This window comes from Patella vulgata, chromosome 4 (genome assembly GCF_932274485.2).
Source record: "Patella vulgata chromosome 4, xgPatVulg1.2, whole genome shotgun sequence".
Lineage (NCBI taxonomy): Eukaryota > Metazoa > Mollusca > Gastropoda > Patellidae > Patella > Patella vulgata.
In genome coordinates this window covers 81,986,219-81,996,612 of record NC_065882.2, presented here as the reverse complement: position 1 = coordinate 81,996,612, position 10,394 = coordinate 81,986,219, and positions in this window count along the sequence as shown.

Sequence of the window (10,394 nt, the reverse complement as noted above, 5' to 3'; positions counted from 1 at the left end):
ATAAAATCCATTGCACAACTAATTATCACAACGATGAAAACAAGTTCTCTCTTGAAAAATTGAAATATCACAAACTTTTCCCAGAGAAAAATACCAATATGGAAGATGGTTACGTCACTCTGCGGAAGATATCATTTTGTTTTAGGGTTGACAGCATAGGAAATTCAAGTACAATTACGACAAGAATCCATGACCACTCGGACCAAAGATCACTCGGTTCAAGACCAGTCGGACCAAGTGATAGACCACTCAGCCCAAACAAATAGACTACTCGGACCATACAAAAAGACTATTCGGACCCAACAGAAAGACGACTCGGACCAATAATAAAATGTTGTTTTAATAAATTGATAATTGCGTTTGTTTTAATATAATTACTCGAACCAATAATACAGTGTTATTTTAATAAATTGATAATTGTGTTTATTTTAATATGACTACTCGAACCAATAATAAAGTGTTATTTGAATAAATTGATAATTGTGTGTGTTTTAATATGACTACTCGAACTAATAATAACGTGTTGTTTGAATAAATTGATAATTGTATTCCAAATCGCAAAATATCGAGAACCACACTTGTAGTCACGTTTAAAAAGGGGCATATAAACGTCCGGTCTTCGTATTATTATGTGCTGTTTATATTAACGCATCAAGGGCGGATAACTTGAAAACGTGTCTCCCCCGCCCCCCATATATAGTAACCCAGGGGTTAGTGGGGTAGAACGGAATGAAACCACTGGGGATACCGCGCATGTGGAAAAAGTAAAATTAGGCTATCAGACAAGAACAGTATACCCGTATATGTAGAAACTGCCAAAAGTCTGGACATACCGAGTCTCATTGCAAGAGTAAATAAGAAAAATTAGATTGATATTTTTTTTTGGCACCATTATTAATTAATTTTAAAACTAATTGTTGATTTATTTACGTACACAAAATTGAACCAAACAACTCTAAATATAAGAATTCTGTATAAGAATTATTTGCTTCTTTGTATTGTGATTTAATAATAAATAAATAGCATATTGTCTAGCCTTATAATATAATTTAATTGGTCCGACTGGTCTTGTTTTGGTCCGACTGGTCTTAGTCCGAGTAGTCTTTGGTCCGAGTGGTCTGGATACCTGCGACAATTGGCATTGAGTTTGAGCGTTCGCACACATAACTACCCGCATTCCTGTATTTAGTTACCGTCTTTTACATTCTAGTAAAATCTCTGCAAATTTTATAGCTTTACTTTTTGAAATATTTTGTTCTAAGTATTTGATTAGCGACTCGGATGGGATTATTTACTTTTGAACACGCATGCCGCACAAACACAACTATACATTCGTTTTACGGGCTTTATCACACTTCGGTCAAAACTGTCGAATCGAGAATTAATGTTCCGCTTCTTACGGGGTCATACGGGCTTAGTAGCATTATATACCCACCCATTAGACACGCTGAGGGCTGCCGCAACACGCTTAAAGATGTTACTGAAGCGGTTATTATTCGATCGAAAGAATGCGTATAAAATTAAAAATACACTCAGAGAATTCGGAGGTAAGCTTCATGATCCTTGTTAAATTATTTATAACATAAAGAAGATAGGATATTTATAGTTTATACATGACTTTATTTTTACGAGTATCCGTGCAATCAGTGATATTTTAATTGTGAAGAAAATTTGATAGACTGGCGATCAATGGTTTCCATATAAATCTCCTATGTAATTGCCTTCAATTGATATTTTTCGTCGCCCAAACCCATATACGATCAAAATGATCGCGCTGTCAAAATATCTTTCAATGTTAACCAACCCCCGCAACAGGTATATTGGATTCGACCAATACGTCACGAAGACATTGTTGACATCGACTCTGTCGAAATTACAAGTAAATTTTCAAATTTTTCAAAAGAGAAATTGTTCTCATCGTTGTGATAATTAGTTGTGCAATGGATTTTATCGAACGGGAGTTCATTACAAACACACAGGTAAGTTTATAATAACCAAAGTTAAGTAGTTTGTTCATAATAGAAGAAATCCGTTTAAAATTTACGATGAATCAGACAGTAAAGTGACTTGGCTTTCGTGTTGCACTTGCAGTTCAGCAGTTCATTGATGAAAAATATAAATATTATAATGACATCATGTTATAGATGGGTGCAGGCATTTTTGGCTGATGTGACTACTACCCTAACTCGAACCCATAATCCACATACAAACTTAAGAAAAAGTAGTCAGATCAACCAACCGTGCCCAGTTCATTCCTTAAAGGAGCTAAATCGCTAACATTTGTGATTGGGACCTAGAAATACAGATCTATATTTCGTTTCATTTTTTATACTTTCGATGGCTTACACTACATGAAGATCTGACCGGTTGTAGCAATAGGTCATGTCAGAGGTCATATGAGCTGCTTTTTGACCCTATGACGTCAGACATTTGATTAACCAATCAGCATTGATGTTGCTAGTGGTTTACCCACAGCTTTGTGCATGGCAACCAAAAAATCGCCGTAACAGACTGTTTCATTGGCTAATCCCTCACATAAATCAGAACACGTCAATGATAACAACTCTTCCAGATCCTAGTGTAGTAAAGACAAGTAAAACGAAATTTTGAACTATAAAAAACGAAACGAAATAGGATCTGTGTTTTAACTAGATTGTAATTCATCATGAATCGCTAATAATTTTTATTTTGACCTCTGCAGAAGAATCGAGCACTCTGTCAGCTGTTACCATATCAACCATTTCTCTGGCTAGTTCGACAGACGTCAACTCTAATCATTCATCGAAACAGAATGATATAGATCCGTTAGAATTATGTCCGACCAATGCTCCGTGTGACAGTTTAGGAGGAGACTGTATCACCTGTCCTAATATAGATAAAAACCATTCATGCACCTATGGAACAATTGTGGAAACGGAATGCATGCCTAAAAAAGAAATAAACTGCACGGTAAGTACATGTCTTGGCATTTGGCTAATCTCTACACGTACTGGTCAAAAAATGATTTAAGTTATAGATGGCATGTTTCGGATGTGGGATCATTGGGTAAGTGGCATGTTTACTCTGTTTAGGGGGTGGGACCATTGGGCCCTAGTTCCTAGCTTTGAGCAGTCAAAAAGTTTGTTTAAGCCACACCTTACAATTGACTTTTAATCACTCCAAATAATTTTTTCTGGGTGCAGGTATGGAAATACCTTGGATAAACCCTTTGCCCCCCCCCCCCTTTGAATAAACACTTTGGTCTCCAATGGATAAATATTTTGGTTCCCCTTGGATAAATCAATAATACCCCTCGAATAAACCTTTTGGTTCCCTTTGGATAAACCCTTTGGTTCCCCTTGAATAAACCCTTTGGTTCCCTTTGGATAAACCCTTTGGTTCCCCTTGAATAAACCCTTTGGTTCCCCTTGGATAAACCATTAATCTCCTTTGAATAAACCCTTTGATCGCCCTTGGATTAACCCTATAAGAGAGTTTTGTTATATTTTTCAGGGTAATAAAAGTTTTCTACGAAATGTGATATGTAAATATTGTTACCAGTTACCTGAGTGGGATTATAAATGTAATCAATCAACATCGTGTATGATATCTACATCACGAGAATATTACCCTCCACAATCTAGATTTATATCATTATGTACAACTAACAGTCATATACTCTGTTTAGGTAAGTTGGGTCACGTGTGGGGCAATAGTTGACATATACTCGGTTTAGGTAAGTTGGGGCACGTGTATGAGGTAGGGGTGGGGCAATAGTTGACATATACTCGGTTTAAGTAAGTTGGGGTGGGTGGGTGGGGGCAATCTGAAATACAATTGAGCCATATGTTAGTCCTGAAATCGAAAATGACCTAGTTGTGTCGAGTGGAAGTTAAACTCCATTTCTCTCTTGCAATAAATCTCTAGGCTGCCCCCCCCACCACACCACCAACCCGACATGTTAGTCTCAACATGACCTAGAGGTGTTGAGTAGAAGTTAAACCCAATTTCTTTCTCACATTAAACCTCTAAAAGCCCCCACAACCGTCAACCCACCTTGACATAAGTCTTTGTCTATTGCATACAGCTATAGTTACAGTTTGGAATTGTGATACATGTTAGTCTCAAAATAACCAAAGTATTGTGTAAACAGGACTTTAAACCCCATTCATTTGTTTTTTTCAGGTCGTCGTCGTTTCTATAAAAATAAAGATTGTAATTGGACCAGTGGGTATAAGTGGTCAACAGCCTTTATATTAAGGTCAGTAAAACAATAACTGGGGTGGTTTACAGGTACGAGGGTGGGGGGTGGATGCCCGAATGGTTAGTGCATGTGCGGGTTGTATCATGAGGTCTGTCATTGAGTCAACGGGCGTGGTTTTGATTCCCTGGTTGTACGTGACAAGGAGTAGGGTGGCCTGTCCATCCTCGTGGGTTTTCTCTGCGTCCTCCGGTTTCCTCCAACTGCTAAAGACCCCTATGCGCAAGTGAATTATTGAAATAAAATTGAACCATATATTTTTTTATGTTAGTTCAGAAATAACCTGGTTTGTGTCATGTGGACAAGTGGACCCCTTCTCTCTCTCTCTCTCTGGGGTTTAACGTCCACTCGACACAAACTAGGTCATTTCGGGACTAACAAATGGTTTAATTTTATTTCAATAATTCACTTGCGCGTAGGGGTCTTTAGCAGTGGGAGGAAACCGGAGGACCCGGAGAAAACCCACGAGGTTGGACAGGCGACCCTACTCCTTGTCACGTACAACCGGGGATTCGAAACCACGCCAGTCGACTCAATGACAGACTTTATGATACAGCGCGCGCACGCTAACCATTCAGCCAATCACACTCCCCTGTCTCTCTCTCTAGGATTACTTACATAAACAACTGGGGTGCAGCATATCAACCAAACACAAGGACTTAAAAACAAAATTTGTTATTAGCCAATAAAAAGGCAGCATTCTTAAAAAAATGGGTTTAATATCTCCAATCTGATTTAAACACAGATCCTATTTCGTTTCGTTTTTTATAGTTCAAAATTTCGTTTTACTTGTCTTTACTACACTAGGATCTGGAAGAGTTGTTATCATTGACGTGTTCTGGATGATGTGCTTGATAAACAATAAAACACTGTAACAGATCTAGGACATCAGCTGGGCCAATCTGATTAAAACACAGATCATATTTCGTTTCGTTTTTTATAGTTCAAAATTTCGTTTTACTTGTCTTTACTACACTAGGATCTGGAAGAGTTGTGATATAACCAGCATTCCTATTGATGTGAAGGATTATCCAATTCAACGGTCTGTTACAGCGAGTTTTTGGTGTGAGTTGCATGGAACTGTGGGTAACCCACTAGAAACATCAACGCTGATTGGTTAATCAAATGTCTAACGTCATAGAGTCAACTTGTATGACATCTGACATGTGACGTGACCTCCCGTTACAACTGGTCAGAAGTTCATGTAGTGTAGGTCATCAAAAGTATAAAAAAAATGAAACAAAATATAGATCAGGGTCCTGTTTCTTGAAATCTTAACTAAAGATAAAATCCATATTTTAGTAGATACTTCAATTTTGATTGGCTAAGCACTAAAATCAATCTAATATTATCCAATTAAATTACTAAAATTAGGATTTTATATTAGTTAAAATTTCGTGAAACAGGCCATCAGATTGTTATATCTCTGAATTGGAGTAAAAATTTGATTTTAATTTTACAATAAATTTTGTTTATTTCAGTATTACATTAGGTGATTTTAATTTTACAATGAATTTTGTTTATTTCAGTATTACATTAGGTGGTTTTAATTTTACAATGAATTTTGTTTATTTCAGTATTACATTAGGTGGTTTTAATTTTACAATAAATTTTGTTTATTTCAGTATTACATTAGGTGATTTTAATTTTACAATGAATTTTGTTTATTTCAGTATTACATTAGGTGATTTTAATTTTACAATGAATTTTGTTTATTTCAGTATTACGTTAGGTGATTTTAATTTTACAATGAATTTTGTTTATTTCAGTATTACATTAGGTGGTTTTGGAGTAGATCGTTTTTATCTTGGACTATGGAGAGAGGGTATTGGAAAGTTGTTTAGTTTCGGTGGATTAGGGGTGTGGACATTAGTTGATGTTATTTTGGTGGGTGTAGGATACGTAGGACCTGCTGATGGTTCGGTGTACATCTGAACGTAATCTTCCCATCTCTAGAATGTTACGATGTGTAAATCAACACAATGCTCACGATACGAACCCGAGGTGGTGACCTTTACCTTCAGGAAATATGGCAGCTATGTGCCTTTTCTGTAATGATTTGACCTCAGAACTCCAAATTGATAATTAAAGGTTTGCTAGTTATCGGGATATTGCAAATGAAAAACTGAATTTGAAAGGATATGTTAATGTTAACATCCAAGGTGATCATTTGTTATAGAAAACCGTCTTCATCAGCTCAGTTGTAACAGAACAGTAGGACGTTAAACCCCATTTCATTTTGTTATGGAGAACAGTCATTATTCGTTACCTAGCAACTAGTGACTTTTACTAGTAATTATAACTTAAATTTTGGCCAGGGGAATGTCCCCCACAACGCAGGCCTGGAAATATCGGTTTTAGATGTACCTGACAAAATGTCAGGCACTAATGAAATAGTACCTGACATTTTCAACTTAGTGCCGACATGTATTAATAAAATCAATAAAAAAGACAAATCAGTGACGAACAAAATGGCAGGCGCCAGAGGTTCTGTGCCTGACAAAGCCTGTATTTGTGTCTGACATTGTCTGTGACAGGTGCCTTATTTCTAGGCTTGACCTTACCTGATATAAGTAAAAAAGGATAAATCTGTGCCTGACATTGTCTGTGACAGGTGCCTTATTTCCATACTTGCCGCAACCTCTTGTCATATCATGTAGTCTGATCTTATTACAGAGATCAATTTCTATATTTTACCTTTCTTTATGTGAGGGGAAACCTTTGTCCACGTTTCCTAAGCAAGTGCTGATTATAACTTTCAAACCAAGGCACCTCTCACAGACATTTTCAGGCACAAATTCGAGCATTTTGTCAGGATCATTTCCTCTAATGTCTGTGACTGATTTGTCTTCTTTCTGTGTTATTTTTTTAATATTATTAATACACGTTCGACGTGGAAGATCAAAACATCATGTAATACTTGAGTAGTGCCTGACATTTTGTCTGGTAACTGACGTGGTTACTTTCAATCTCTATCCCAGAGATAACTTTACCCTTCGCAGGATTTGTTAGAGAGAATGTTGCCGATTTCTCGACAATAGGCATCCATTCGTTGCATGAGTTACATATTAATGATCCTTGGAACATTTTCCACATCTTGACATCAAAAGTTTATACAAAAACAGCCGATTTGATGTTTTACCTGAAACTATTTTTAGCGCAAAATGTGAGAGTGATTTGGCTAAATACGTGAAATTTCTGAAGAATTGCGAGTTTGAGCTGCCATTTTGGATCTTTGTGACATTCAAAATGGCCGACGTATGGCCAGCAAGTTTTCCCAGAGATAAACAAAGGGTAAACTTATCTCCAGGAATGAGATTGGGTTATTTCCAGGCCTGTGTCAATCACTGCCAGTAACATCCTCGGTATCTGCAGTGGTCTTAATCCGTTCTACTCCACTCTACCCTAAGTTCATTCATCCAAGGGATATCATTATTTCTATCTCATTTATTCTCTAATTAATATTGAACATTGAACCATTTATCACATGGACGTAACTAGTGCTTCTTAAATTACAGCTACAGCGATCTCAACAACTATTATACGGTCCTACAACATGTGCGTTAGACCATAAGGCCAGTCACTGAATCAAGTGCCGTGGTTTCGATAGTCTGTCCAACCTTGTGGGTTTTCTTCGGTTCTCTCCCTCAGATAAAGACCCATACACACTAAGACGCTAGTGAATTATTGAAATAAAATTGAAACATATGTTAGTCTCGAAATCACCTAGTTTGTGTTGAGTGGACGTTAAACTCAGTTTCTTTTTCTCACCTTGCCACATAAGTAACATGAATAACTATGGCAACCCAAAGTATTATATGATAGGTACCAAATGCTAAAGAGTTCAATAGTCAAGAGAGAGAAATGGGGTTTAATGTCCACTCGACACAAACTAGGTCATTTTGGGACTAACATATTTTTCAATTATTCAATTTCACGTATGGGTCTTTAGCATGAGGTTGGACATGCTACCCCACTCCTTGTGAAATATAACCGGGGAATCGAAACCACACCAGTTGACCCAATGATAGACCTTATAAGATACAACGTACTTGCACTAACCATTCGGCCATCCTATTCCCCGACCAAATGCTAGAGTTCAATAGGTGTTTTGTAAATAACTTTATATATTGTACTGTCTTTATATGTGTAGATATTGAAATAAATATTTTTTTAACAAAATGATTACATATACATGTATTTACTTTATTTAAGCTCTTTTGAAGCCCCCACCAGGTTAGGCAGGCGATCCTACATGCTTTGCCTTATCCCTTTCAACTGAAGTTTGAAATTTAAAGCCGGCCCAAATGACCAGCCAACATTTTATGAGAGTCAGGGCCTGTAGGGATGACGATGGGGAACTGGATATGAACAAACCCCACAATTCGTCTTGACAGGATTCATACCTGGTACCTTCTTGTTGAGAGTTAGTGCACTGATGGTTCGCAGCCCCCAACAAGCACCTTTCACGAGATGTCAAATATTCACCTTATCTATAAACCTATAACAGTAAATCTATCTGATCTTTGAGGTATATTCTATGCCTGGAATAACTTGCTGTCTGAAAGTCGGGGACGGCTTTGGATATATACAGGAGAATTTTGGGTTATTCTTCTGAAAGGTTTTCTTTAGACCTGTAACTGGTTATTCTTCCAGGGTAGGGTTTTTTTTTCATAAGAAAACATGATATAAGGTTTTTCTGAATTTGACATTCTCATTTGACATACATGTAAACATAGACGGGTTATAAGCAAGATAAAGTCCTCGACTTGACTTCGGTTAAGCTGGGGAAGAAAGACTTCACAAAAAGCCCTGGAAAGAAAAAACCTCTGGTTTCGTCAGTCTTTCCTTCCATACCATACCCTTGATCTCATGCTGTATACAACATATAACTTCCAGTAATTGAACCACATGAAGATAAACTTAATGGGGGATCGAAAAAAATGATTTCAATTCTAGCTGCACATCAAGATCACTGGCCCAAATCATAGCTGCTTATTTTTAATGGGATAAAATAAAATGGACATGCAGTGTGCTATGAGGGTTGTGAGGTGAATGACATGCAGTGTGCTATGAGGGTTATAAAGATGGGTGAATGACATGCAGTGTGCTAAGAGGGTTATAAAGATGGGTGAATGACATGCAGTGTGCTATGAGGGTTATAAAGATGGGTGAATGACATGCAGTGTGCTATGAGGGTTATAAAGATGGGTGAATGACATGCAGTGTGCTATGAGGGTTATAAAGATGGGTGAATGACATGCAGTGTGCTATGAGGGTTATAAAGATGGGTGAATGACATGCAGTGTGCTATGAGGGTTATAAAGATGGGTGAATGACATGCAGTGTGCTATGAGGGTTATAAAGATGGGTGAATGACATGCAGTGTGCTATGAGGGTTATAAAGATGGGTGAATGACATGCAGTGTGCTATGAGGGTTATAAAGATGGGTGAATGACATGCAGTGTGCTATGAGGGTTATAAAGATGGGTGAATGACATGCAGTGTGCTATGAGGGTTATAAAGATGGGTGAATGACATGCAGTGTGCTATGAGAGTTATAAAGATGGGTGAATGACATGCAGTGTGTGCTATGAGGGTTATAAAGATGGGTGAATGACATGCAGTGTGCTATGAGAGTTATAAAGATGGGTGAATGACATGCAGTGTGTGCTATGAGGGTTATAAAGATGGGTGAATGACATGCAGTGTGCTATGAGAGTTATAAAGATGGGTGAATGACATGCAGTGTGCTATGAGGGTTATAAAGATGGGTGAATGACATGCAGTGTGCTATGAGGGATATTTTGCCCTGATAGCAATGTTTTCGCTCACACTTCATAAAGGCCTCTTTTACGTGCACAGCACAGGACCTCGGTTTTCATCCCATCCGAAAACCCAGGTCCTTGACAATTGGAATTAGATATAAGAGTAGGCCGTAGCGACGTTGTCCGTGCAAAATTTCCCTCATAGCACACTGTATGGCGTGTACCCATTTTCATTAGATTAGTAGGAACAGAACAGTAGGACGTTAAACCCATTTCATTTCCTTGCCAGGCCCTCTGGGCTGCACCACCGTTAACGGGAAACCATCCTCAGGGCAGCTCTAGTGTAGCTGCCGCCAACAAACAAATGACAGTCATAATTATATAT